This window comes from Cervus elaphus, chromosome 11, assembly GCF_910594005.1.
Source record: "Cervus elaphus chromosome 11, mCerEla1.1, whole genome shotgun sequence".
In the NCBI taxonomy this organism is placed as follows: domain Eukaryota; kingdom Metazoa; phylum Chordata; class Mammalia; order Artiodactyla; family Cervidae; genus Cervus; species Cervus elaphus.
In genome coordinates, this window is record NC_057825.1 from 17,793,811 (window position 1) to 17,821,124 (window position 27,314).

General features: G+C 44.4%; 1 long non-coding RNA gene across 2 annotated transcripts in view; it reads left to right on the top strand.

Annotated features, from left to right (window-relative positions):
• LOC122703652 overlaps positions 1 to 19,202 on the top strand; it is a 71,055-nt gene extending 51,853 nt beyond the window's left edge. For both annotated transcript variants that reach the window (XR_006343552.1, XR_006343551.1), the window contains exon 3: positions 19,086 to 19,202. This is a non-coding gene — a long non-coding RNA (uncharacterized LOC122703652). The remainder of the gene's footprint in view (positions 1 to 19,085) is intronic.
• The last annotated feature ends 8,112 nt before the right edge of the window (positions 19,203 to 27,314 follow it).

Below are 27,314 nucleotides of genomic sequence, written 5' to 3' on the forward strand. Positions count from 1 at the left end.
ATGCTATCCACTGTAATAAAAGTTAACATGAAAAGGTATACCAAAGTTTACTGGAAGATGAATAAATTGTGTAAAATAAAAGCCATGTTGCTTTGGTAACGTGATCCAAAGGTAAAACATCTCTTCTAATTTTTAGTACCTGTTTAGAGTTAATGTGTATTTCACTTAGAAACATTTGACAGAGTTGGTTTCCTTAAATAATATTATTATTAATAATCAATTAGTAAATATTTATAATTATTATTTAAATAAAAATCAATCTTTTAAAATGTGGGTTCTAAACTTACAAAAGGCATTCTATTCTTTTGTCCTTATACACCTAATGTCTTGATACTGGTGGAGAGTAGAAAGAAAAGAAAGAAATAGAAAAGAAGAAATTCTTATACAACCACACAGAAAGATAGATTTCCTTCAAAACTGGAGCAAAACCTTGGGTCCCATAAAATAAACATCCTCTGAGCTATTCCTAATTCATCTTTACTTAATGGTGGTTGTGACTGGACTCTCCAGGAAGCAGGTTCTGGGATGGAGTTGAAAGCTCAAGAGGTTTATGGGGAGTGAAATATCTATCAAGAAAGAAATGGGAGGAAGCAGGATTGGGCAGAGGAGCTGGCAGGCTGCAGTGACAAAGGGCAAGGCCACGTCTTCCCAGGGAGCTACAGGGCAAAGATCACCTTCAGGAAGTCCCAGTGGAGCAAACATGAACAGACCCTTCCTCCACCCCTTCACATGGGCATCAACAGACCCATGGTTGGAAAACTGAGGCATATCTCCAGGAAAACTAACGGTCAGCCAGCTACACTCACTGCAGTGGGAAGCATTCTTGTTCTCAAAAGAGCATTTGGCAGCACATCTCTGTATCAACTACATAGCAAATATGACCCCAAACTCAAAAAACTCAGTAAGTATAAGCAAGATCTCCTTAAAGTCCCATTGAATTTTAACATAGCGCCCTTGTTAAAACACTTACTCCTTGAAAGGAAAGTTATGACCAACCTAGATAGCATATTAAAAAGCAGAGACATTACTTTGTCCACAAAGGTCCGCCTAGTCAAGGCTGTGGTTTATCCAGTGGTCATGTATGGGTGTGAGAGTTGGACTATAAAGAAAGCAGAGTGCAGAAGAATTGATGCTTTTGAACTGTGGTGTTGGAGAAGACTCTTGAGAGTCCCTTGGACTGCAAGGTAATCCAACCAGTCCATCCTAAAGGAGATCAGTCCTGGGTGTTCATTGGTAGGACTGATTTTGAAGCTACAACTCCAATATTTTGGTCACCTGATGCAAAGAGCTGACTCATTTGAAAAAATCCTGATGATGGGAAAGATTGCGGGCAGGAGGAGAAGGGGACGGCAGAGGATGAGATGGTTGGATGGCATCACCGACACAATGAACATGGGTTTGGGTGGACCCTGGGAGTTGGTGATGGACAGGGAGCCCTGGCGTGCTGCGGTTCACGGGATCACAAAGAGTCAGACACGACTAAGCAACTGAACTGAACTGAACTTGTTAAAAGGAGTAATCTACATAATAGATGGAGTTGTGCTGTTGCTGTTCAGTCGCTAAGTGGTGTCTGACTGTCTGACCTCATAGCCTGTAACACACCAGGCTCCTCCGTCCTCCACTATGTTCTGGAGTGTGCTCAAATTTAGGTCCATTGAGTCAATGATGCTATCTAACTATCTCATCCTCTGCCATCCCCTTCTCCTTTTGCCTTCAATCTCTCCCAGCATCAAGGTCTTTTCCAATGAGTTGGCTTTTCACATCAGGTGGCCAACGTTTTGCAGCTTCAGCTTTAGCAACAGTTCTTTGAATGAATATTCAGAGTTGATTTCCTTTAGGACTGACTGGTTTGATCTCCTTGCATAGATGGGGTCGATTTCTACATCTCAGAGTCAGGACCAATAACCAGTATGTAGTCAGTTACTGAAAGGGCCAGATCTTAGTGGCTTCTTATATCCCTCTCCAAAAGCAACAGAATGACAGTAATCACTTTCAGAAGACTCTCTTAACAAGTACAGTACAAATGTGCAAATGTTTTTAAGAATTATAACCATTATGGATATATATGTTTTAATAAAATAGCAAAACTAGATGTTGAAGTGCTAAATTACATCACGGATTATTGACTGATTCAATAAAGTTAAATGTCTTACTGGAAGAAAAAGTGCAGGAATGTTGGCTACACTACTGGCATTAATTGGTGTGCAGGAAATAAAACTATTTATTTTCTCCATCTGTTTCTGGGGTCATCTTATATTTGCAAAGGCTCCCGATGAGATAATAGGCCTGATTTGTAAAGGGGACTCCCCACTGTCGTCCGGGCAATTAAATGGAAAGAGAAAAACTGCCCCCAAAATTGCCTAATTGCAGGTGCAATCAGTAGCTTGCAGGTGCAATTAGCCAGGACCCCCTCTTTCAAAAGCTGTGAGTCACAGGTCAGTCAATTATTCAATAGCAGACACAATCATTTTCACATGCAATTTGGTATTCAAAGCTATTCATAGACCCTAAAATTGATAAATAGTGGGAAAGTCTCCTGAAAAATTTCTTTCCCAAATGAGCTGTCATCTCATAAAAAGAGACTGATTTAATTCTTAGGTCTTCCCAGGTGGCACTAGTAGTAAAAAAAATCCACATGCCATTGCAGAAGACATAAAAGACTAGGGTTCAATCCCTGGATCAGGAAGATCCCCTGGAGGAAGGCATGGCAATTCTTGCCTGGAGAATACCATAGACAGAGGAGCCTGGTGAGCTATAGTCCAAGGGATTGCAAAGAGCTGGACACGACAGAAGTAACTTAGCATGCACACAAAATTTGATTCTAGGCCCTATTTGTGAGCTTGAGTCAACCAAAGGGAGCAGCCCCACCCTTGGCTTCACTCAGATTCCTGTAGAACCCTTGGCAGAAGGGAATATCAGGACCATCTTGGACCCTGTGTGGCCACTCCTGGCCTTAGCAGACCTCTTCTCATACCTAAACTCATGCCCTTGGGGCTAATCTAAAACCTACCATTCATGCATCATTTATTCAGCAAAAAAAAATTTTAAGAGTTGTTTATGCGATTTAAGAGTTCATAGGACATGATCCCTGCCAGGAAACTGATATTCTCCCAACATATGTAAATGAGCAGATTCAATACAATGTAATAATTGGAGAGCGATGAAGATGGGAATGGAAGATGAGATATCCTCCCCCTGCCTGGAGGAGATTGGAAGGAACTCAGGAATGATGGGAGCACTGACCGGTCTTCAAAGCAAAGGATGAAAGCTCACTGGCAAAAATAATCAGCCATCAATCAACAAGAATAAAATGCCAACCTAATAATAGTGTATCTCTTTTCACAAGTTGCCTTTAGAAAGTAACTACTTTTTTCCCCTCCTTTTAAGATTATTCTCCTATATTAGTTAGGCTAAACTAAATGATTTAATACATAAATCTAAACATAAATGCTGGCTCAAATGCCCTCATGTGCAATTAGGTATGACCATGTGATTGAGTTCTGGCCAAGGAAATACAAACACCAACTCAATGACAAGGAGGATGGAATGGAGGTATAATCAGGAAACATCCTTTATCATTGAAAGAGCAGGTGGGAGTCAGTGAGCAGCAAGACCAGCCAGTCTGCCTGGACATGAAGAAACCCCCTTAGTGCATTAAGCCACTGAGACACAGGGGGTTTACCTGTAACAGCAGCTGGTGATGCCTTAACGGATGCTGAAGCAGAAGTCTATGCTCAGGAAGAGGAAATGAGTTCATCAGTTCAATATTTTTTCATACAGAAGTCATTTCCATATTGGTTCTGTAGAAAGTACCAGGTGCCTCATGGGCTACTGAATCACTTTCAGTACTTGCAATAGTATCTTTAAAGTAGCTGTTCATTTTTTGTCCAGTATAAGCCCCTAGAGTATGATGAAGGTGAAAAGCTCCGTGCAGTTTTCCCAGCACTCTAAAATAGCATTCAGTTCAGTTCAGTCACTCAGTCATGTCCAACTCTATGGGACCCCAAGGACTGCAGCACTCCAGGCTTCCCTGTCCATCACCAACCCCTGGAGTTTACTCAAACTCATGTCCATCGAGTCGGTGATGCCATCCAACCATATCATCCTCTGTCACCCCCTTCTCCTGCCTTCAGTCTTTCCCAGCATCAGGGTTTTTTCCAAGGAATCAGTTCTTCACATCAGGTAGCCAAAGCATTGGAGTTTCAGCTTCAACATCAGTCCTTCCAATGAATATTCAGGATTGATTTCCTTTAGGATGGACTGGTTGGATCTCCTTGCAGTCCAAGGGACTCTCAAGAGTCTTCTCCAACACCACAGTTCAAAAGCAACAATTCTTTGGTGCTCAGTTTTCTTTACAGTCCAACTCTCACATCCATACATGACTACTGGAAAAACCGTAGCTTTGACTAGATGGACCTTTGCTGACAAAGTAAAATAGCACTGGCAAACAGTAAATATCCCATTGCCTCTGTCCTGAGCAGGTCTAGCCCCGCACGTGAAAAGGAAAGAGACCTTCAACAGAAAAACTGAAAGGGATTAGATTTGTGACTTCTTTACTATCAGCTATCTGCCAAATAATTTTATAAAGAAGAGTAAATGACGAGGCTAAGAGAATAATCAAGCATGTTTTCATTTAAAAATGTAAGTAACCACAGAGGATACTTGAAAACAAGCCATTGGAATTAGACCCCTGAAAGAAAAACACCATAAAAATTGTTCCAAGGACTCTAGCTTTTATCTAAAGTCTCTACTCTTGACTATTCTAGGCAAAAAGAACATCAACAATTCTCATAACCAGTGGTTGGGCTTCCTTGGTGACTTAGATGGTAAAGAACCTGCTTATAATGCAGGAGACCTGGGTTCGATTCCTGGGGTGGGAAGATCCCCTGGAGAACGGAATGGCAACCTACTCCAGTATTCTTGCCTGGAGAATCCCATGGACAGAGGAGCCTGGAGGGCTACAGTCCCTGGGGTCGCAGAGTGTTGGACAAGACTGAGAAACTAACACACTTTCTTCCAGCCAGCCTACTGGGCACTGCTTCTGGTGTCATGTACCACTTGAAGACCTTGACCATGCAACTTCGCCTCAGTGCCAGTTATGAGTGTATTGCCTTCAGCTCCAGATCCACCTTTCACTGACCTGCTTTCTGAGGCTCTAAGATTCAGTGCTCCCATCTGAATGTTAGGAGATTGATTGATACTTGCTTCCTTGGGTTTCAAAGGATCGCATGCGTGCCTGCTAAGCCACCTCTATCATGTCTGACTCTGTGCGACCCTATGAACCGTAGCCCACCAGTTTCCTCTGTCCATGGGATTCTCTAAGCAAGAATACTAAAGTGGGTTGGCATGCCCTCCTCAAAATCAGAATATAAATAGTATGAATGCTATCTCCCATTCCCTAAATCTATCCACAATACTGTTGTTGTTTAGTCACTTTGTGTCCAAATCTTTGGACCGTAGCCTGCTAGGCTCCTCTGTTCATAGGGTTTTCCAGGCATGAATACTGTAGTAAGTTGCCACTTCCTTCTCCAGGGTTATTCCCAGCCCAGGAATCAAATCCGCATCTCCTGTATTACATGGGGATTCTTAACGCTGAGCTACCCAGGTAGCCCTTTCAAAGGATCACTTAAGACTGAACTCAGTTAAGTCCTAGAATTCCTTCTACGGTGAACAGACCACATCTGCGTGAGCCAGAACTGTCACCCTGATGATGTGGAACAACTTAGTGCCAAGCCTGTGTCACAAGAGGGGGATTTTGTCCTGAAAAATGTCAGTGCCTGATGACATACAGTCATATGGAAATAGGAAGCAAGCGAGAATCTCTCCTCTCTGCAGCCAAATCAGCTGTTTTCTTGTGCTTCTGCTTCTGCACCTGCTCCCAACGCTGACAGGCACATGGAAAGTCCACCCGCCACCTGGTTCCAGTGGGAAGAATGAAAGGAAGGAAGGAAGCGCTTCTTCGTGCCCATCTGACAGGTGTGGGGACCCAGGGAGCAGAGGGTGACTTTCACTCCCTCCTCTTCCATGGAAATGAACTCCCCAGTCCTACCGTGAAGAGGTGAAGCCAGCCTTGCAGTGTCATTTCTGGGGTTATTTATACACCCACGGCGCTCAAGGCTTGGGTGCGGCCTTGAATATGAGGTTCATCCATTGAACTCTGACGAGGCCGGCTGAAAACTTCCCCCCATGAGTTATTTTCACCGCAAAGAAGCGCAGGTGCCTGACTTCCTGTGTCGAGATGACTGGCCTGGTGGCGATGACTCAGTGGCGTGTGTCGTGGTGAGGTGTGGGCAGGGACACTGGGGGAGATCTCTAACCACAAGCAGATCAGCCCAGGTCCACATGTCCCTGGGACTGCCAGCACACCAGTCTCAGGCTCCCCTTTGCAGAGCTGAGACTCACGGCTCCTTAGAGGGAGGGGTGGTAACGAGGTCTCTATTGTTTTTACAGCAGTCCTCTCATTTTCTATACTGCAGCCTTCAGTCCATTAAATGCAGTTTCCTGGCCTCACCCAAGCTTGAAAGGCCAAACCAAAAGTACCAAATGTCCCGGCTGAGTGGCCTTGCTCAGACTGAATAGGTACCATGGCCCTTGCAAATGATTTCTTCCATTGGAGAACTGGAAGCACCCTGGATGCTTCCTCTCTGTGGGACTGTCTAGATTGATCTCCATGCACTGCACGTGTGAAAACATTTCCATAATGCACGCATCTCCCCTTCAACCAAACAAGCCTACCCTTGCTTGGTACCATGCCTATGCGGTACATGAACGGGGTGGGGCCTTCCGGAACTGGAAGAAGAACCCAGAGCTCTCAGACCAACAGTAGGCTACAGGTCCCTTTCACAGGCCATGGCGGGAGATCACATGGAATCATGGGTTTGAAGTCACATTTGGGGAAATACAGTGGCCCGGTGACTGTATCCTGTGCCTAAGATCTCATTTCAAGATTGCATTTAAGGAACCTGAAAGGAGGGGCCTGAGTGCTGGGAGCACAGCAGATGATGAGCAGAAAGCAGCAGCAGCTGCAGCAGGGGGCAGGCAGCAGAGGGGAGAGGGGAGAGGCTCACTGAACCACGGACCGCCAAACCGAGGACCATCAGGACTCCTGCAGCACTGGGCGGAGACACTGAGCAAAGATGAACCACGATGGCCACCAGCCTCTTTAGTCTTCCTGATGGTGCTGACGACACTCACCATCAAATTTGCTCAAGCCTGTAAAAATGTAGCAGAGGCAAAGAGCACTGAACCAAGAGCCAGAAGCCTGGCTTCTATTCCTTCTCTTCCCTCCACTGCTCAAGGCATCTCTTCCTGTTTGGCCTCAGTATCCTCATCACTTAAAGCCAAGATTCGGAATTCTGACTTCCTACCTCCAAGGGTTGGGCTTCTCTGTCGGTTCAGTTGGTAAAAAATCTGCCTGCCAAATGCAGGAGACCCAAGAGACTCGGGTTCGATCCCTGGGTCGGGAAGATCCCCTGAAGAAGGAAATGGCAACCCAGTCTAGTATTCTTGCCTGGAAAATCCCATGGACAGAGGAGCATGGCAGGCTACAGTCCATGGGGTCGCAAGGGTCAGACACAACTTAGCAACTAAAGCATCACTTCTGAGGGTTATAGGGAGAACCAAATGAGATTAGGCAAAAAAAAAAGGAAAAAAGAATTTTAAAAACTTTCAGAAAGGTAAAACACTAAGGCAGATGGAAGAACTTGTTTTTACCAATTAAACAAAATGACCAAAAACTGAAATAGATTATCTTGACAAAATCTGAAATAGCCCAAGAATCGGAGCTCTCCCTCGACTAGGACCTTGGTGATAGTTTTCCAGAGCATCTTAGGAAGAGCCAGCCAGTCCCAGGAAGTCACTCCATCAGCAACATGTGCCTCCAACTTCAGCTTCCATCTCGCTATCTTCTGTCTCCAGGAACGGGAAAAACCTCATCCTCTTCCTCCAGTCTGACTCTTCAGTAACAATTAAGTTTGACCAAAACAAGTCTGTTAAGAAATACCTACATTTCCACAGGAGTTTCTAGAAGCCCATACTGTCTACAGAACCCAAAGGAATGAGATTGTGACATAGAATGACATGCAGGAGGGTTGATATTTTGTACAGATAAATGTCCTGTGTCCATCTGTATCATCCGTACCACTCCTCCATAATAAAGCCCTGAATGTAACCTCACTTCACGAGAAATATACGGTCTTGTTGCTGCAACAAAAATTACTGTCTTTTGAAATTCTTTCATAAATAGACTCATCTGAAAGCAAAGAGTCTAAAATAAATGGCAAGACCACCAACACCAAAAGAAGAGAAGATAGCAATTTTTTTTTCCTGAAACTCAGAAAACCAAAGCTTTGGAAAATCCAAGTCAGAAATGAGTGTGTGATAACAGGCAAAAGTGGGATCTAATTCTTTAACTTTCCTCATTCCTGGTGTCCTTAATGTCCCAGTAGTTTTACACAGGGTCCTGCGCCAAAAGAAATAGCTAATGTTTCCACTCGTTAAGTAGTTAATTTATAAGCATACTTGTCCTAGGAAGTTAGTAGCCACTTAAACACACACACACACACACACACACACACTAACTGAAAGAAAAAAATAACATTTGTTTTTCATTTAAAAATAGCCACTTACTAGTGGGTGTGGGCCCCATTTGGGCTCAGCACAAGTTCTCAATCCTTGGACTCTGAGTAGACATGGCCTACCCTCTTGTCCTGCTTCCTACTGATTTTCATGCAAAAGCTACTTTCATTCTCAGCAGCCTTCAAAATCCCAGTTCTAGAAAGATATGTCATTAAAAGGAATGCAGCCTGGCTCAACATGGAAACCGAGCTTTCTCAAGCTACTAGTCTAGACGTTGTCTGATGGATCAGAGCATCATTGTGCTCCCGTGCGTGTTAGTCACTCCATCGTATCCAACTCTTTGTGACCCCCACGGACTGCAGCCCTACAAAGCTTGACAATTGCAAACACCCTGAAGGGCCCGTGTGAGTTCACCGCAGCAGCCTGGGGTTACTTCAGGGCTCAGAGATGGAATCACAGGTCTAGTGAAAGATCCCTGGGCCTGGCAACCTGAGTTCAGGTCTTGATTCAACCCCCAACAAGCTGTGCAACCTTAGGGCAAGTAGGAAACCTCTCTGAGCTTCCAGTCTCTATTTGTAAAAGGGGAGGAGAGTGAGGCCCTAAAATCACACATTACTTAGAATTCATTCCTATCAAGACACTAGCCCAAGGGCATTCACACACATTTTCAAAAGGCTGTAGACAAAGCATGACCCTCAAACTACGCTCTCATTCCCCTAAATCCATCCACAGATCTCGGTAAAAAAAAAGAGGGATGGTGCTGCCGCTGCAGCAATCAGATCTGAGATGGGATCTTGAACGGGTATTTTTTTGTTTTATTAAAGTTCCTCCAGATGATTCTGTTGCCTGGATTAATTTAAGAATCATTTCCTACTGACAACACAGCAAAAATGAGAGCCTCGTGCTCCAAGGCCCAAAGTCAGCACAAAACGTTTGAGCATATTAACATCCATCTCATTATTTGCTTTTAATGATACTTCATCACATTCCCTTATCCCTTTTAATTTGGTCACATCATTTAAGTGAGTTTAATTCCAAGTTTCTCGTTCGGATGGTCTTGAGGCCTCGCCCTGTTATTACAGAGCTCGATTCACCCGGTTGTGGTGGGCACCCAGCCCCCAAGCTGTTCCCTTGACAGAAGATAGACATAAGCTTTCATTTTCATAATATTTTCCTTTAAAAGAAAAAAAAAAGACTTCTGATGTTAATATCATCTTTAACATTTTGACATCTGCGACACACAAGTTCAGAGTCAAGACTGAAAAAGATAATGAAGATCAGGCCACCTGCTGCCCTGTGTTGGCCTTGCTTTTCCTACTGATCTGTGCAAAAAGGGACATGAAATTCTGATGCAGAAAAATTGTTCCTTTCTCACCAAACTCAGTTAGAAGTCAGTAAGGGACACTTGGAAGGAGGGTCATCAACGACAGCAATTTTTTTTGAATGTGAAAAAGAAGAGAATTTTAAAACAACATCCAGGGAGTCAAAGTTTAGCTCCATTTTAAGGCAGCCCCTCTTCATTGAAGGAGGGATGCTGGTTACAAAGTTTAATGTTTAGGTTTGAGTTTGAGAGATTTTTGTTTGTTTGTTTACTGGTTATACAAGAGCCCTAATCTATGAAATAGAGCAGATACATCCTGGGCCTAGTTCTCCATGCTTGCAAACATTTAAAATTATACTTGTGTTGCATAAAAGATTTATAATGATCTCACCCACAGATATAAATTTGATCCCACACAGGATAGAAAGACCTAGAAGCAGAAGCAGGGAACAGCTGAATGTGAGCACAGAGTCATAAATTCATAACACTTACAGCTTTTTAACAACCCCATCATAAACATGACTGATTTCAATTGAATTTATGGGATTTTGCAGGCAGGTCCAGGAATGTTCTTTGAAAACTAAAAATTTAGGAACAACAACATATAGCTTGGATTTCCATGATAATGCCTATGGTGTCGGGTAGCCGACAGGATGACGCATGAACAGTCCTCTGAGGGTGGCAAAACCCCCGATATCATTGCGGCAAACTACAGGAGTCCATAAGACTCAAAACGCCAATGTTGAAGGTACACAGAACAGGGGGTTTATAGGGAAACCATCCAGGAGAGCAGGAAAAGTCCTATTTTATGTAAGACAAATCAGGATACAAAATCCTCCCTAGCTAAGTGATTAGCTGGCTAAGTCACTCTTCCCTAGCTAAGGGACTGCACCCTCCAAACTTTTGTTTTATTTTATGTATTTATTTTTAAAAGTAATTAATTTTTTTGGCTGTGTCAGGTCCTAGTTACAATATGTGGGGTCTTCGTCACTTCATGCGGGCACTTCTGTTGGAGTACATGAACTCTAGTTGTGGCGCACAGGTTCCAGAGCGCTGGGGCCTCAGTAGCTGTGGCTTGTGGGCTGAGCTGCTCCTCAGCACGTGGGATCTATTTCCCTGGCCGGGATCAAACCTATGTCCCCTGCATTGCAAAGTGGAGTCTTAACCACTGGACCACCAAGGAAGTCCCCTCTGTTTTGCATAAGGTACAAAATACTGTCTTATTCATTATCACTACAATTTCATGATACTTCTTAATCCCATCTTGTACATGAGAAAACTGAGATACACAGAAATTGGCCCCTTTCCTAGATTTTCCAGCTAATATAATGAGATTGATACATAGGCTGGATGGCTCCAAAATTCTTGACTTGGCTATTATCCTAAAGCCCTTCACTAGACAATTCAAGGAACTGGATCCCCTTCAGAAAAGGATGTTCAAATATATAAGGGATCCAGGACAATTCTTCTTACTTCCCTTTTCTGAGATAAAATTTATCTCATCCACAACCACTTCCAGCAATTCATTGCATTAGGTGACAGAGTCTGCCAAGCTACTGGCCACTTATCCACCTAAAACTTCTTCTTCTCTTAATCAGGCATAGCCCTGTTCCAACCTGAGAATCAGAGTGTGATGAACCTTTGTCCCAAGCAAACTGAGAATGGCCTCATCAGTCCTGAATTTATTGGATCATATGTTTTAGGTTTTCAGTGAAGGTGCGTCTTATCTTCCAAGAAGAGCCTGTGTCTGTTCTGGACACTCTGGACAATTATCACTCACACGAGGAGCAAACAAGCATTGGTCAAGCTCCCAGGACGTGTCAGTTACCACACTACTGGCCAGAATATCAGGTGGACATGACCCAGATGCTGCCCTTAGACCTTGTGATCCAGGGGAAGATGGAGCAGGAGCGAGCAACAGGACATTGTATTAATACAAGGAGCTCATCAGAGGAGCCTGGGGACAGGGAGAGGTTCCTGGAAGATGCAATCCCTGAGCTGCACAAAGCCTGGGAAGATGCCCAGGAGAAAGTTCAAGAGAGGCACACAGGAAGGCAGGACCATGACACTCGGCCAGCCACGAGGCTGAGCTCTCGTGGGAAAGAGGGTGTCACTGGGGAGCTGAGAGGCAGGAAGGGGTTTTAGTGGTTGCTGGTAGCACAGGCACTGGCAAAAACTGGACAATGAGGACAGGAATGAGGAGACAGACGTAACAGCGTGACTGATATCAAACATCTTACCAAGACGAGGGTTCCTCCCTACACTCGATGAACAAACTCCACCAAGTGCCATAAAGTGTGTGTTTGCACTTCTGTGCCTTTACCATGAGCACCAGAAATAGAAAACACTCAGCACAAAGTGAACGCACGTCTCTTTGTTCTGGATACAGCCCAGTAAGAGCTGAATTAAAAGACTTGAGAATGAATCAGGAAAAAAAAATAAAATGATGCACTCACAAAACTTTGGGTATCAAATTTGATTTGCAGGAAAAGTTCCGAAGATTTCTCCTTCCCTCTCCCCAAAAGCCAGGGCCCATAAGCAGTAAACATTCTGTGTCCCTAAAAATGTATTGCAGATAATGTATTGTGTAGGTCTGATTAACAAGCTTGACGTGTATTTCCGTACGCACAAAGCAAAACTCCATGGAGTACGAAGTGTTCAGTATCTCAGGGGAAGGCGGCAAAGAGTAATAACTTTTCTTTCCTCTGAGGCTAGCAGTTAATTTCCATGCTGGACAATTTTTAATAACTTGGGATGCACTATGGGATTTTATGAAGTTCTCATTTAGTTCTGAACCCTCTCAAGTTATCATTTTCCTTCTGTCTCAGATGGAGCTTTTATCTGTTGCACCCTTAATACCCCTGCTAACCTTAGTATAGGAAAGCTTCATAATTTGAAAAGGAGACGTTTAACAAGACATGAAGCTGATTGTTTGCACAATCAGAACATCTAATTGAGCTATAGTATTCCAAAACATGCTTGCATGCAGGGAGGTAATTTTTCCTTCATTTCCTATTTTATCAGAAAATTAACCTTCATTTAAAACACTGTAGTCTGAAACACTTTTATAGCTATGCTCGCTCTGCTGTTCATGAGCATTTGAATTTCAAATTTGCCATCCCAGCCTCTAAAAATGACACACACTGCGGAAGCTTCCAGGCCAGGTGTTTATGATCAGAAACAGACATCAGAATGTGACCCGTGTCAAAGCACAACACTGCTATCCAAGGGACCATGTAACCAAGCCCCTGCTTACTTTTCCAGCCTTTAGTAAAGGAGTGAGGCTCTGACTTTGCATAGCAATCTTCTTGTCAGAAAACCTGAGCCCCACAGATATTTCATTTAATTGTCTGAACACTGAAAGTATTTAGTAAGTGTCTCTCCGCATGGAGAGCTCAGCTTGGCCCGACACAAGCCAGACTCGGATCCTGTGATGGTGATGCAGAATTGGCTGTAGGACAAGTGGAGTTAGGTAATGCATTTGATAAACAGCGCTGAGCCCTAACCACTCATGACACATATGTAACCAGAGCGAGCACAAGTTCGTCTGGGGTCACTTGTCTCATAGTAGCCCAATAAAGTAATGAGTACGCACTCCAGCCTCACAAATTGCTAATGCTTCTTCCAATAATTCATTCTCCCTCCAGAATATTGCTCAAGATTCTGAGAGAAGATTGTGATAGAAAGGGACCCAGTATTACATCTGGGCTTCCCAGCTGACACAGTGGTAAAAAAAAAAAAAAAAAGAAAAAGAAAAATCCACCTGCCAATGCAGGAGATGCAAGAGACATGGGTTCGATCCCTGGGTCGGGAAGATCCCTTGGAGAAGGAAGTGGCAATCTGCTACAGTATTCTTGCCTGGGAAATCCCATGTTGGTGGCAAAGAGTCCAATAAGAGTGAGTCACTGAACACGCATGCACACTCTCGCGTGTCACAGGCTGTTTCGTGTCCCTAAAAAGAGATATATTCCAGTTCTATCCCCCAGTACTTGTAAATGTGACCTTGCTTGGAAACAGAGATTTTGCAGATTATTCAAGTTAAAATGAGGTCGTCTGGGACTTACCTGGTGGTCCAGTGGTTAAGTACCTACCTCACAATGCAAAAGATGCAGGTTCAATCCCTCATCCAGAAGGAGATCCCACATGCCCTGGAGCAACTAAACCCACAGGCCACAACTACTGAAGCCCACATACTCCGAAGGTCAAAGGTCACAACGAGAGGCTCCTTGTACCACATGAAAGATCCCTCATGAGGCAACTAAGACCCTGTGCTGTGCTTGGTCGCTTAGTCGTTTCTGATTCTTTTCCACCCCATGGATTGTAGCCAGCCAGGCTCCTCTGTCCATGAAGATTCTCCAGGCAAGGATACTGGAGACAGTTGCCAAGCCCTCTTCCAACAGAACTTCCCAACCCAAGGATCGAACCCAGGTCTCCCGCATTGCAGGCAGATTCTTTACCATCTGAGCCACCAGGGAAGCCCAACGCAGATCCAATGAGGTCAAATAAATAAAAAATACTTTTTTAAAACTTTAAAAATAATAAGATGAGGTCCTCAGGGTGCATCCTGATCCAGTATGACAGGTGTCCTTATAACAACAGGGGGATTTAGACACACACAGGGCTGACACCACAGGATGACTGGGTGTCATCCTAAGACTGGGGCTGTCAGCCACGGATGTCACGCCAAAAGCTGGAAAAGACAAGGCAGGATCTTCCGATGGGTTTCAGGAGGACCAAGGCTCTGCCACCACATTTTAAACTTGCTTCTCCAGAACCATGAGGGGAAAATTTCTGTTGTTTTAAGGCACCCAGTTTGAGATTTCATGTAACCACAGCCTTCCATCTCAGCCATATCTTTATACTCTGCTCTGAAATTTAAATGTGAGTGCAGGTCTTTAATTCCCCAGAACACTCCTAACCCAGTGCTACTTTGTGGAACAGACTTTTACTGAAGGTTTGAGCATAAAAGGAGATCCAACCACTCAATCCTAAAGGCAATCAGTCTGGACTATTCTTTGGAAGGACTGACACTGAAGCTCCAATACTTTGGCCACCTGATGCAAAGAACTGACTCATTGGAAAAGATCCTGATCCTGGGAAAGATTGAAGGCAGGAGGAGAAGGGGAGGACAGAGGATGAGATGGTTGGATGGCATCACTGACTCAATGGATGTGAGTTTGAGTAAGCTCTGGGAGTTGGTGATGGACAGGGAAGCCTGGCGTGCTGCAGTCCATGGGGTCACAAAGGGTCGGGCACAACTGAGCGACTGAACTGAACTGCGCATAAAAGAGGAAAATAACTGCACAGAACCAGGAATAATATCCATGTGCCTGATGCCAAAGCTTACAACCAGCACAGCATTTGGAAACCCTGGTGCAGGTCCCAGGCTGCCACCTTGCTTCAGGGCCAGTGTGTCCCCGGGAAGCTTCTCCCACTGCCCACTGCCAGTCCCAGCTGAAACTCCCATCTCTAGGATTTGCCTAGAAGCCTCTGATTATTTTATAACAGACCCCAGAGAGGCATCATGCATTCTTAACCACTACAATATTGTAAAGTAATTAGCCTCCAACTAATAAAAATTAAAAAAAAAAAAAATCCAAAAAAAAAAAAAAAAAGAATTGAACCCCCATGGTCTCTGCTTCCCGATCCTAAACTCTCCCCACAGCCACCATCCTATTAGTAAACCAAAAGCTTCTTCCCCACAGTCTCCTAAATCAACAGAGAGTGTCCTCATCACAGAGACTCTGGGAAATGGTTTACAAATCAGGTGGAAAGGACCCATTGCATAAGAATCACCTGTGGAGCTTGATAAAAGTGCAGGTTCCTGGGTTCTGCCCTGGTGAATTACAATTATATAGGACAAGTTGAAGAACCTACACTTTAAAAGGATCCTGGTGACCTGGTGAATTACAATTCTATAGGACAAGTTGAGGAACCTACACTTAAAAGGATCCTGGTGACCTAGCGTCACAGTTTGAAAGCCACCAGCACAAACTGCAACCAGCCTTGACAGCAGTAGCATTTCCTTCCTTCTACATGGAATCAGCATGCAAAAGGAGAGAAACTGACAAAATCTTCTGCTGCCCTTAGCAAAGTCAGCCTTTCCAATGACAGCCATCCTCACCTACCCTCCCCTTCTCTGCTCCCCCAGCATACATGACCTCTCTCCATGCATCCTCCCAGGGCCTCTGTTTGTGGGGCCTTCAGCCCCTTTGCTCTTGAACTTGACCCCTGCCACTTCTTGAGGAAGACCAACCCTCCTACTTCTGTTCTTCTCCACTCCAGGGGCCCTGCCAGACACTCTTTGACACTGACCTACACACACATGTGTGCAGATCATGGACCTCCCTGCTTGCCGCCCCCCAAGTCCAGAGATCCCCCTCACTCTGGTCTTCCTGTGCTCCAGTATCTATTGAGATTTGGTAAAATCACCAACATGTATTTCCTGAATTAATTTAACGAAATGATTCAAATCAAGTTATTTGATCTTAATAGAATTTCGTTCTCAAAACAGCTCTTGGTCCTCAGTTGACGTACCTGCCCCCAGAGTATGTGGAAACATACAAATTGTGGCCTGAGCTGTCGTCACCTGCTCTTACCTTTCTCTTTCTGTCCTGTCCATCTGTCCAGGTAAGAGGGAGTCAGGCATCCACCCAACAAATACCGAATTCCTACTTTGCTCTCATGATGGACATCCATAACCTAAGACTCTACTGCTCATGAAGTCATAGACTTTGAGAGAGAAGTAAACCAGCCAATGATGTGAGATAGAGATGAGCTGGTCCTATTGGGATCAAGAGGAGGGAATCATCCAATCAGTCAAGAAGGACATCACAGGGTAGAATGAACCTAGTCTGACATCAGGAGCTCCAGAAACTGACAACATGATTGAAATTACTCAAGGGACTATGTGGCATCAGCATTAAAACCCTGACAATCTATTTGCTTAAAGGAATCATGCAAAATTTCTGAGCCCCAGTTTCCTCATCTGTGGGATATGGGTATAATATAAGCTTTTGAAACAAAATGCTGTATGTGAAGTCCTTAGCACACAGGGTGTAATAAGCTCTGAAAAACTTCACATTATTATTAAAGAAAAGGGGCACTTTACAAAGACAGGTCCAAGAGCAGAAGGAAGATTGATAATCCAGTGCTAGGAGTCAGAGAGCCAGGGCAGCTGTCCACCCGGTCCGGCCCTTGGACGGCTCAGCTCCAGACACCTGCAAGCTCGGCTCCGTCAAGTTTTGCAATTCCCAGGAGAGATTCTGATTGGCCAGCTTGGGATGGGGGGTCATCACAGGGATGAGGCTCCAGGGGGACCAAGGCTCGGCTGAGACACTCTGCCAGGACGTCCCGGACAAGGGCACAGACAGATCATGGTTTTGGAAGCACCTAGGATGTGTGGTAGCACTGGGGCTTGGGGTTTGTGTGGAGGGGGCAGGGGAAAAGATGTTGGATGTTCTCCTAAAGGCAGTGTTGATAAGATGGGAACACAGAGTCCTGTTTCTGAGACACGGATGTGGGGTGGCTCCTTGAAGGCACCAGGAGGCATTGAGGCTGGAAACACCTCACTGTCCCCAGGGCCCAACCCCTGCCAGAGGGCTCAAGCCAAGAGACACTCGGGCTTCCTCCAGGAGTGGCCTTCTCTGGCCCAGGGATGGCCAGCTACACTGATAGATATGTGTCCAGGCTCAGATAGCCTCCATGCAGGACACGGGTCATTGCGAAATGGCTCTCTGCTCTCCTGTGCTCACATATACACTGCATTAGCTCCTGGGATACAGGATACAATTTTCAGTCTACTTGGCCCCCAAATTCAACAGAATTTGGATCTTTTCAAGTGTTTTAAAAACAATCTGTGCTAATGGCACAATGTTCTCGCTAATGCCCTTTAAGGGCCAAGTTTTCAAAAAACGGCAAATAAATTTGTTTGTGGTTTCCATGTGTGGTTTTATGGGTGGATATAAATACTGTAGCTGAAATGACAAGCTGATTTTTCCTTGTAAACATTGACACAGGAGATCAGATGAGGTGTGTGTTGGAAAGGTTATCATCCACGTCTAAGGAAAGGGGCGGCACTGTGCTCAGCCCAACAGGGCCAGAAAGAATGTTCCCTTTATATTAGTCCTTAAGAGAAACTGGCTGGCCTGTCTACACAGCTGACCACAGGACACCAAATGTGGCTTGTCGCCCCTTCTCTGTTATCCTGCGTTGTCTCGGGTATCACCCCAGACCACCAGCACTTGACCCTGCACCTACCAGGCTCTCTGTCGTTCAGTCTCTCAGTAATGTCCGACTCTTTGCGACCCCATGGACTGCAGCATGCCAGGCTTCCCCGTCCATCACTCTCTCCCAAAGTTTGCTCAAACTCATGGCCATTGAGTCAATGATGCCATCCAACCATTTTCATTCTCTGTCCTCCCCTTCTCCTCCTGCCTTCAATCTTTCCCAGCATCCGGGTCTTTTCCAATGAGTTGGCTCTTCTAATCAGGCAGCCAAAGTATTGGAGTTTCAGCTTCAGCATCAGTCCTTCCAATGAATATTCAGGACTGATTTCCTTTAGGATGGGCTGGTTGGATCTCCTGGCTGTCCAAGGAACTCTCAAGAGTCTTCTCCAACACCACAGTTCAAAAGCACCAATTCTTCAGTGCTCAGACTTCTTCATGGTCCAACTCTCATATCCTTACATGACTACTAGAAAAACCATAGCTTTGACTTTGTCGGCAAAGTGACGTTTCAACTTTTTAATACAGGCTCTCTAAGCTCATAATTACCTAAATTTGTTCCAGGACATCCTTGTTTGGGATCAGACTTCCAGCCTCAATGCACTTCTACCCACACTGAGGAAGGTTGTTCCCTCCCTCAACCTCTGAGATACCCAGGAATCCAGATGGGGCCCTGACTGCCAGCCTGAGCCCATCAGAATCCCACCTGCCCTCATGCAAACCCATAGCGTCTTAAGATCCACATAAGCGTGTGACTTCCGATCCCCTAGTCCGGTCACTCTTCCTGACTAGGAGAGTCAACGCAAAAGCAAATGACAAGACTGAAGGCTGGGGCAGGGTCTCTGTGGTCCTCTGTTCCCAAATATATGAGATGAGGCTACAGTCAGGGCACGCCTCCTGGGGTGCTCCAGGACTGTGGGCCCAGAATCTCGGAGCTGCCTGGCATCTTTTTCTGACAGCAGGTTCTTCCCTGGACTCCGACAGCTGTTCCAGCATCGCCCACCCTGGCTGCAGCCAGTTAAGAGGGAGAAGCAAGTGAGATGAGCATCGCCAGCATCACACACGGAGGGGATGATGGAAGTGCTTCAAATATAAAGAAGTCACAGCAGTGGCCCAAGGGGGCTTGCGTGTGCTGTGTCTTCCCTGGGGAGGAGGGGTGGGGGGCGGGGAGAGGGAGCACTGGCCTGAGGGGAGAGCTTGAGAGCTCGTTTATCCGCTGTTGTCATGCAGGTGAGCAGGGCAGGGCCTGGGGAAGGGGGCTCTGCGGGCACAGACACAGCGGGAGGAGGTGGCCGCTGGAATCCAGGCCACACCACCCACAGGAATGTGCCCAAGGAAACCAGGGGGCTCCTGGAAGACAGAGGGTCAGGTCTTCCCTTCCCTGCCCCCCTTTCTTCCAGCCTCACCCAAGTGTCTGTTCTCTACATCAGCAACTTGCAAGCCAGGTCTTCATCCTCAGCAGTCCTCCCTGTAAACGCCTCCTGCATCCGTCTGCCTTGCATCCCCGCACCCTGCCGGCTGCCTTCCCTCCACATCACACAGCAGAGACAGCCAAAGCTCGCTGAATACACTGCACGTTTTCTTTCTCAATCCAGTCTACATTCCTATCAAAGAACCTAAGCATGAGGGCAGACACTGTTGCTTCACTCTTATTCAGCGTTTATTTGGATCATGAGGCTTTCCTGCCAGACACACACACAAAAAAATTTCTTCCATGCAGAGAATATCAGATTCTTAGATAAACTTCCTTTTATTGTCACCCATAAAAGCACAGCTTATTTGCATGGCAGAGGTGAGATCTTATTGGACCCCTACACTTAAATCCGTTCATGAAGAATTACTCAGCAGAGGTCTGGATTTGTAGGTATGTTTCGTTTGGCAGTTCCCAGCTTCACAAAAGTTTGTTTCAGGGACTCGGAATTTTCTGGTACATTTTCTCGAGCCTTAAATACATATCTGATCTGATCATTATTTCTCTCTCTCTCCAGAGTTTCTTCATTTAGCTTCAGGATTTATCAATGACGTTTTCTCTAAGGAAAAGGGACTCGTCAGCCAACAGTGTGTCTGGTCTAGAAACGGAAAGTTGACGCCTGTTCCTTGCTTGAAGCCATCGGTGAGTGTCAGCTCCTTGCTGGGAAAGTGCTAGATTTCCTGGGATGGTTTTGAGGGAAACAGTGAACTTGGAGCCTCTCTGGCCTTTCAGGTCCTTGTCCAGGCACCACAGTTCTGAGTGGAGCAGTGCCAACGACCATTAATCAAATACAATCTAACTGTCCTAGTTAACACGCCCTTGACTGTGTCCATATGTCGAATTCGGACTTGGGGGGGTGAGCCGCCCCTGAGAATTCAGGTCCATGCATCCAGCGGGCTGTGTCATAGAAGATCCAGCAGATGACTCTTCTAAAGGTCGAGGGCGATGTGCTGGAGGGCACGTCTCTGCCAGCCACCCGTCCCTCTGGCCAGAAGGGTGCTGGGTCACCGGCCAAGCCAGGCTGAGCGGTGATGTCACATGTTCCTGTCTTGAGCTGCCTTCTGACTAAACGGAACTCTCGGGTAATGATGGAGCAGCTTCCCTGCTAAGCTCGACTCTGAATCCCATTAAGGACTCACATCCTTAAGAAAACACTTCACTAGGTTTTGCCAGAGACAGAAAGGTCTTACCCCACTAATTGGTCCTTAAATAAAAACCAACACTACCAAGTCTGCCCTACAGCGCGCCCAGCCTTCACCCTCTGTGACGTTACTATGACCAGTGCAAAGGCTTATTTTATAAACAAATATCCCTGAATACCAGCCTGTGATAGATTTCTGCCTATCGGAATTGTAAAGAAAAGAACTATATGACCCCTGTTTGTAGAAAACTATATTTTATAGCTGAACTTCCTTTGCTACTGAAATAGTGGATGCAGAGTCCAAAAATAAATTCATCCAAAGACAAAATTTTCATCCAGTCTGAAATTTTGGATCCCTATGTGAAATAAATTTTGACACCCAGAAAAGCTAGAAACAGACAGGACCAAGAACATTGATTCAACATTATAAGCCTCCCCGTGAGTCTGTGACCTTGGCCCACTGCTGCCTGCCTAAGGCTCAGCCTCCCTACACCCTCGTCATTCCCTTTCCAACAAGGCCTCTACCAGCCCAGGGCTGGCAGCCTACCACAGTGGTCCCTAGGGGCCTCATGATGCCAAGCGTTCAGTGGGGGAGACAAACCAGGAAAGCAAAGAGATAAACGAAAAAGTATCATATGCTTTTACATATTCAAATATCGATGTAAAAGTTACAGCTATCAGATTCTCCTCTGGTTATTCTGGAGAGAGAATCTAACCTTGAAACCTTCATCTTCTCTTTCCCACCTGAGTCTCCGCAAGAAAAACACTAAAGCCCTTGATCCTTCCTATAATCTCCAGCATCACCCATACCCTGGATGATGAGTACTTCCATACTGCTCAGAAAATGATATGGGTTGTTTTCACTCAGAGCATTTTTAATTGGAAATTAAAAAAAAAAAAATCCTAAAAGCTAAGGAAAGCCACAGAGAATGACTTTTGCCCATGGACTTGGGACCATTTCCATCTATGTGACCATGGGGCCCAATAACTCTATGCAAAGGATCCTTCTCCTGGGAAAAACCAAGTACTTGATTCTTCTTAATGAAGCATCTCAGAGAGTCAACTTGCCACTAGTGCTAGAGAAACTCACCTCTCTCTTGAAAACAAGCCTGTCCATGGCTTCCAAGGAGCCAACAGCTATTGGGAAAACAATCCCACTTTCCTCAGTTTCTTTGTTCCATGTTTGGTCCCTCTTAGCAATTGAGGTGTCAGTGGCCTTGTCTAAACAACAGTGCTCGAGAGACAACATGGATCACTGAATTCTGTAATTCTTACCAAATAATAGGACTGCCTGACTCTTACAGCCTGAAGCTCCTCCAAAAAGCAGCAGGTACTGTGGGTTATGGGAAATTCAGACACAGTAAGTCTGGTCTCCAGTTAAGCTCCAACATTTGCTCCCTACCTGTGAGTTTTGCCATGAACACCTACAAGACTTTCTTGAACTAACATCAGAAAAAAGATGTTGTTTTCATCATAGGTGACTGTAAGCAAAGTAGGAAGTCAACAGATACCTGGAGTAACAAACGAGATTGGCCTTAGAGTACAAAATGAGGCATGGCAAAAAGAGAGATTTACTAAGAGAATGCACTGGTCATAGAAAACACCCTCTTCCAACAACACAAGAGAAGACTCTACACATGGACATACCAGATGGTCAATACAGAAATCAGATTGATTATATTCTTTGCAACCAAAGATGGAGAAGCTATATACAGTCAGCAAAAACAAGACCAGGAGCTGACTGTGGCTCAGATCATGAACTCCTTACTGCCAAATTCAGACTTCAATTGAAGAAAGTGGGGGAAACAATTAGACAATTCAGGTATGACCTAAATCAAATCCCTTATGATTATACAGTGGAAATGACAAATAGACTGAAGGGATTAGATCTGATAGAGTGCCTGAAGAACTATGGATGGAGATTTGTGACATTGTACAGGAAGCTCAAACTACCACACAATTGCACTCATCTCACACACTAGTAAAGTAATGCTTAAAATTCTCCAAGCCAGGCTTCAGCAATATGTGAACCGTGAACTTCCAGATACTCAAGCTGGTTTTAGAAAAGGCAGAGGAACCAGAGATAAAATTGCCAACATCCACTGGATCATCGAAAAAGCAAGAGAGTTCCAGAAAAACATCTATTTCTGCTCTATTGACTAGGCCAAAGCCTTCGACTGTGTGGATCACAATAAATTGTGGAAAATTCTGAAAGAGATGGGAATACCAGACCACCTGAGCTGCCTCTTGAGAAACCTGTATGTAGGTCAGGAAGCAACAGTTAGAACTGGACATGGAATAACAGACTGGTTCCAAATAGGAAAAGGAGTACATCAAGGCTGTATATTGTCACCCTGCTTATTTAACTTATATGCAGAATATATCATGAGAAACGCTGGGCTGGAAGAAGCACAAGCTGGAATTAAGATTGCCGGGAGAAATATCAATAACCTCAGATATGCAGATGACACCACCCTTATGGCAGAAAGCAAAGAACTAAAGAGCCTCTTGATGAAAGTCAAAGAAGAGAGTGAAAAAGTTGGCTTAAAATTCAACATTTAGAAAACTAAGATCATGGCATCTGGTCCCATCACTTCATGGCAAATAGATGGAGAAACAGTGGAAAGAGTGGCAGACTTTATTTTTGGGGCTCTAAAATCACTGCCTGTGGTGACTGCAGCCGTGAAATAAAAAGATGCTTACTCCTTGGAAGGAAAGTTATGACCAACCTAGACAGCATGTTAAAAAGCAGAAACATTACTTTGCCAGCAAAGGTCCATCTAGTCAAGGCTATGGTTTTTCCAGTAGTCATGTATGGATGTGAGAGTTGGACTATAAAGAAAGCTGAGGGCTAGAGAATTGATGCTTTTGAACTGTGGTGTTGGAGAAGACTCTTGAGAGTCCCTTGGACTGCAAGGAGATCCAACCAGTCCATCCTAAGGGAAATCAGTCTTGAATATTCATTGGGAGGACTGATGTTGAAGCTGAAACTCCAACACCCTGGCCACCTGATGCGAAGAATTGGCTCATTTGAAAAGACCCTGATCCTGGGAAAGATTGAAAGCAGGAGGAGAAGGGGACAAGAGAGAGTGAGATGGTTGGATGGCATCACTGACTCGATGGACATGAGTCTGAGCAACCTCCAGGAGCTGGTGATAGACAGGAAGGCCTGGTATGCTGCAATCCATGGGGTCACAAAGAGTAAGCCAGGACTGAGAGACTGAACTGAACTGAATCTCGTTCTCCTGAACTGAACTGAATCTCTTTCTCCTGAACTGAACTGGGACTTTTGCCAGCAAACTAAAAATGATGAACACAGAGGAGGATTAAATATGATACCATGTGTGTCCAGATTATAGGTGGCACTCACCAAACATCAAATATATCACTGCTAATAGAATTCCTGAGGCTGGTTAAATCTCTTGTTTATCTTTATTTTGATCGCTTAAAGATGCCTAGTTGTTGAAATGATTTGGTATAGCTGGAGGAACATGCTCTCTTGGCATGTAACAGAAGAATCTCAGCGTCTAGTTAATCTGCCAGAAGTCAGGCCATGTCTAATGCGTACGGATGGTGGAGGTACCAGTGGCTTCAAATTCCTCCAGTGTTGTCATTTGCGTTTTCTCTGTTGGCTCTGGGGCTTCTCTTTGCACTGACTCTCAGAGAGAGTCTATGTACAAATCTTTCACTTCAGTCCATTCTTGTGATGGATGCTGTTGGGACAGGGGTAGAATATGGTGGAGGGGCATATTCTATAAACTTTTTTTTCAGCGCTTAAGTTCTGCTCTCTTAGCAAATGTCAATTACCGATAATGTTATTATCTAGAGTTACCATGTCTTCAATTAGATCCTCAGATCTTAATCACCGTAGAGATGAAAGTAGGTACTCTTTGACCAATCTCTCTCTATTTCCTACACATCAACCCTGGCAACCACATTTCTACTCTCTGTTTCTATGAATTTCCATTTTTTTTTTTTTTTAGATTCCACATATAAGTGATAACACGCAGTACTTGTCTATCTCTGCCTGGCTTACTTCACTTAGCATGACACCATTCAGGTTCATCCATGCTGGCAGACATGGCAGAACTTCCTTCTTCCTCATGGCTGAGTAATATTCCATTGTTAGATACACCACATCTTCTCCAACCATTCATCTGTTGATGGACACTTGAGCTGTTTCCATATCTTGGCTTTGTGAATAATGTTGCAAAGAATGTGGAGTGTAGTTATCTCTTTGAGGTCCTATTTTCATTTCTTTTGAATGTACATCCAGAAGTGAGATTGCTTGATGATATGGTAATTTTATTTTTAATTTCTTGAGGAGCCTCCATACTATTTTTTAACAAGCAGCTGCCAGTACACTCTCGTGAAAACTCGTTGGCATCACAGGAGCTGGGAAAACAACAACTGTGGCCTGAGAAAGGCAAGAGGCACCTGCTCCCCAAGCCCCATGCAGGTGCAGCTGGAGCACACATCTGCTGGACATGGCCACCTCCTCCCAAAGACTGGAGTGGTTTACAGGCTGGTTCCCTTTGTAAGTCATGGGCACAGGGACAGTGGTTTTCTATGGCAAATCACCCTGAAATTTTTCAGTGAAGAAGCCTAGTTTGGTTCATATTTCAACCTCAAACCCAAATCAGTTCCTTTGATTACCTGCAGCTTCTCCCTTGCAGACAAACACACATAGTGGACCAACAGATATGACTCTTGTTTATTTCTAACAATGGGGGCATTTTCTAAAAGTAAGAGTAACAAAAAAAAAAAGTTAGAGTAACAGGGGAAGAAAAGTTTAAAGGCAAAGCTGAAGTTAGTGTTGAATGGGTAAACAGCCAACAGGTGGCTGGGTGTAGTGAGGGCAGAAAAACATGGAGGTGGGGCCAAGATAACTAAATCATTGTCTGGCCATGATGCTTTCAGCTGAGGGTGCCTTGTCTACTGTAAGTTTGTTTTGAGGTGTACAGGTTTTCTCCAACCTCCCTTTCTTCCCCAAAGATAAAACATACCCAACACAAAGATATGTTTTCACTTTCCCCTGAGAATTGGTTATTCATCTTTCACAGTGTTCTCAGAAAAGAAGGCTGAGTATGCTATGTGATTTTATACATGCTCCATGCATAGCATGCAGAGAGTAATTTTTCTTGACCTTGGTAATTTCTAAGACAGGGCTCTCCTTCCAGACCCATTTTTCTATGTCTTTTCTCCTTCCTGCTCCTCCTTTTCCCAGCTGATATTACATGATGTGCCCGGGTTCAATCCCTGGGTCAGGAAGATCCCCTGGAGAAGGAAATGGTAACCCACTCCAGTATTCTTGCCTGGGAAATCCCATAGACAGAGGAGCCTGGTGGGCTACAGTCCAGGGGGTCATAAAGGGTCAGATACAACCAAGTGACTAATGCTTTTCACTCTGCTTTTAAGATCTGAAAATATGTACAAAGCTTGAGCTAAGAGAAGCCAGTGACACTTATGAATGCTTGCAGAAATCTATCCACTAATGTCACCAAAGAGAACATGCATTTGGAGGAGAAAAGAGAAATGGGCAATATGTGAACATAAACTCATTTGCAGCTAAAAAAAATTAGATTTACTCATTGATTTATTATAAACTTAGAAAATTTTCTCCCAATTCATCTTTGTCATAAAGAGAGTTATTTTAGGGGTCATTGTAAAGAAGAATATTGCTTTTTTTCCCTATATTCAAAGATGTTACAAATATATCTTCTGCTCAGGGAGAAATAAAGCAATAATGCTCCCTCTTTTCTATGGGGAAAAGGCAGCTTCTTATTTTTATGTTAAAGGGTTGTCAAGACACTTATATTTTTCATAGCATTAAAAGTTATTTTTTTTATTCTGCTTAACTGTTCATTGAGATTTGAAAACCAAATCTGCCTCCTTGCCAAATATCTTTGTAATATGTACATTTCACACTGGCTTATTATAATAGGTTTTCTCATGGGATCTAGCATTCTGGCATCTGCTTTGTTATGATATTATAACAATAATTAACATTTAGCACTTACTGTATAGCCAGCCTTTGATCCATATTTTTAACAAAATGTAATAACAATGCTCTTTCATGCAGTATCTTTCATCCCAGGCCCCAAAGTAGTTGGCAGCATCATATTATAACCCAAAATGGTTGTATTCACTCTTGAAACCCTCCCAACGCCCCCGTGGGGTCTGTACTCAGCAGGCATCTTCCTTAAGGGAAGGGAAGGGAAGAAGGTCAAGTGAACTGCCTGCTGCAGTTCAAGGGCAGCAGAGGCAGAAATAGAATCTGGTTCATTTGCCTTCTTGGTCGGAGAGTCCAAAGCCTCAAGGCACCTATTTTTAAATAAAGGAGGCCAATGAGGAGAAAGAAGCAACAGTTTCCAAGCTTATTATGACAAGGATTTGAATTTATCCTGAAAGTCATGCTATGTCTTCTGAAATGAATCTCTAGAAACAAAACTGATTAGATTAAGAGATGTCTGTCCAGCAAACACTCAAGAGCACCACTCTGTACCCCAAGCTATGTTTCTTCTAAGTCTCTCTCCTTTAGCTATGGGCTTTTGCTGTTCGGTTCAGTCACTAAGTCAT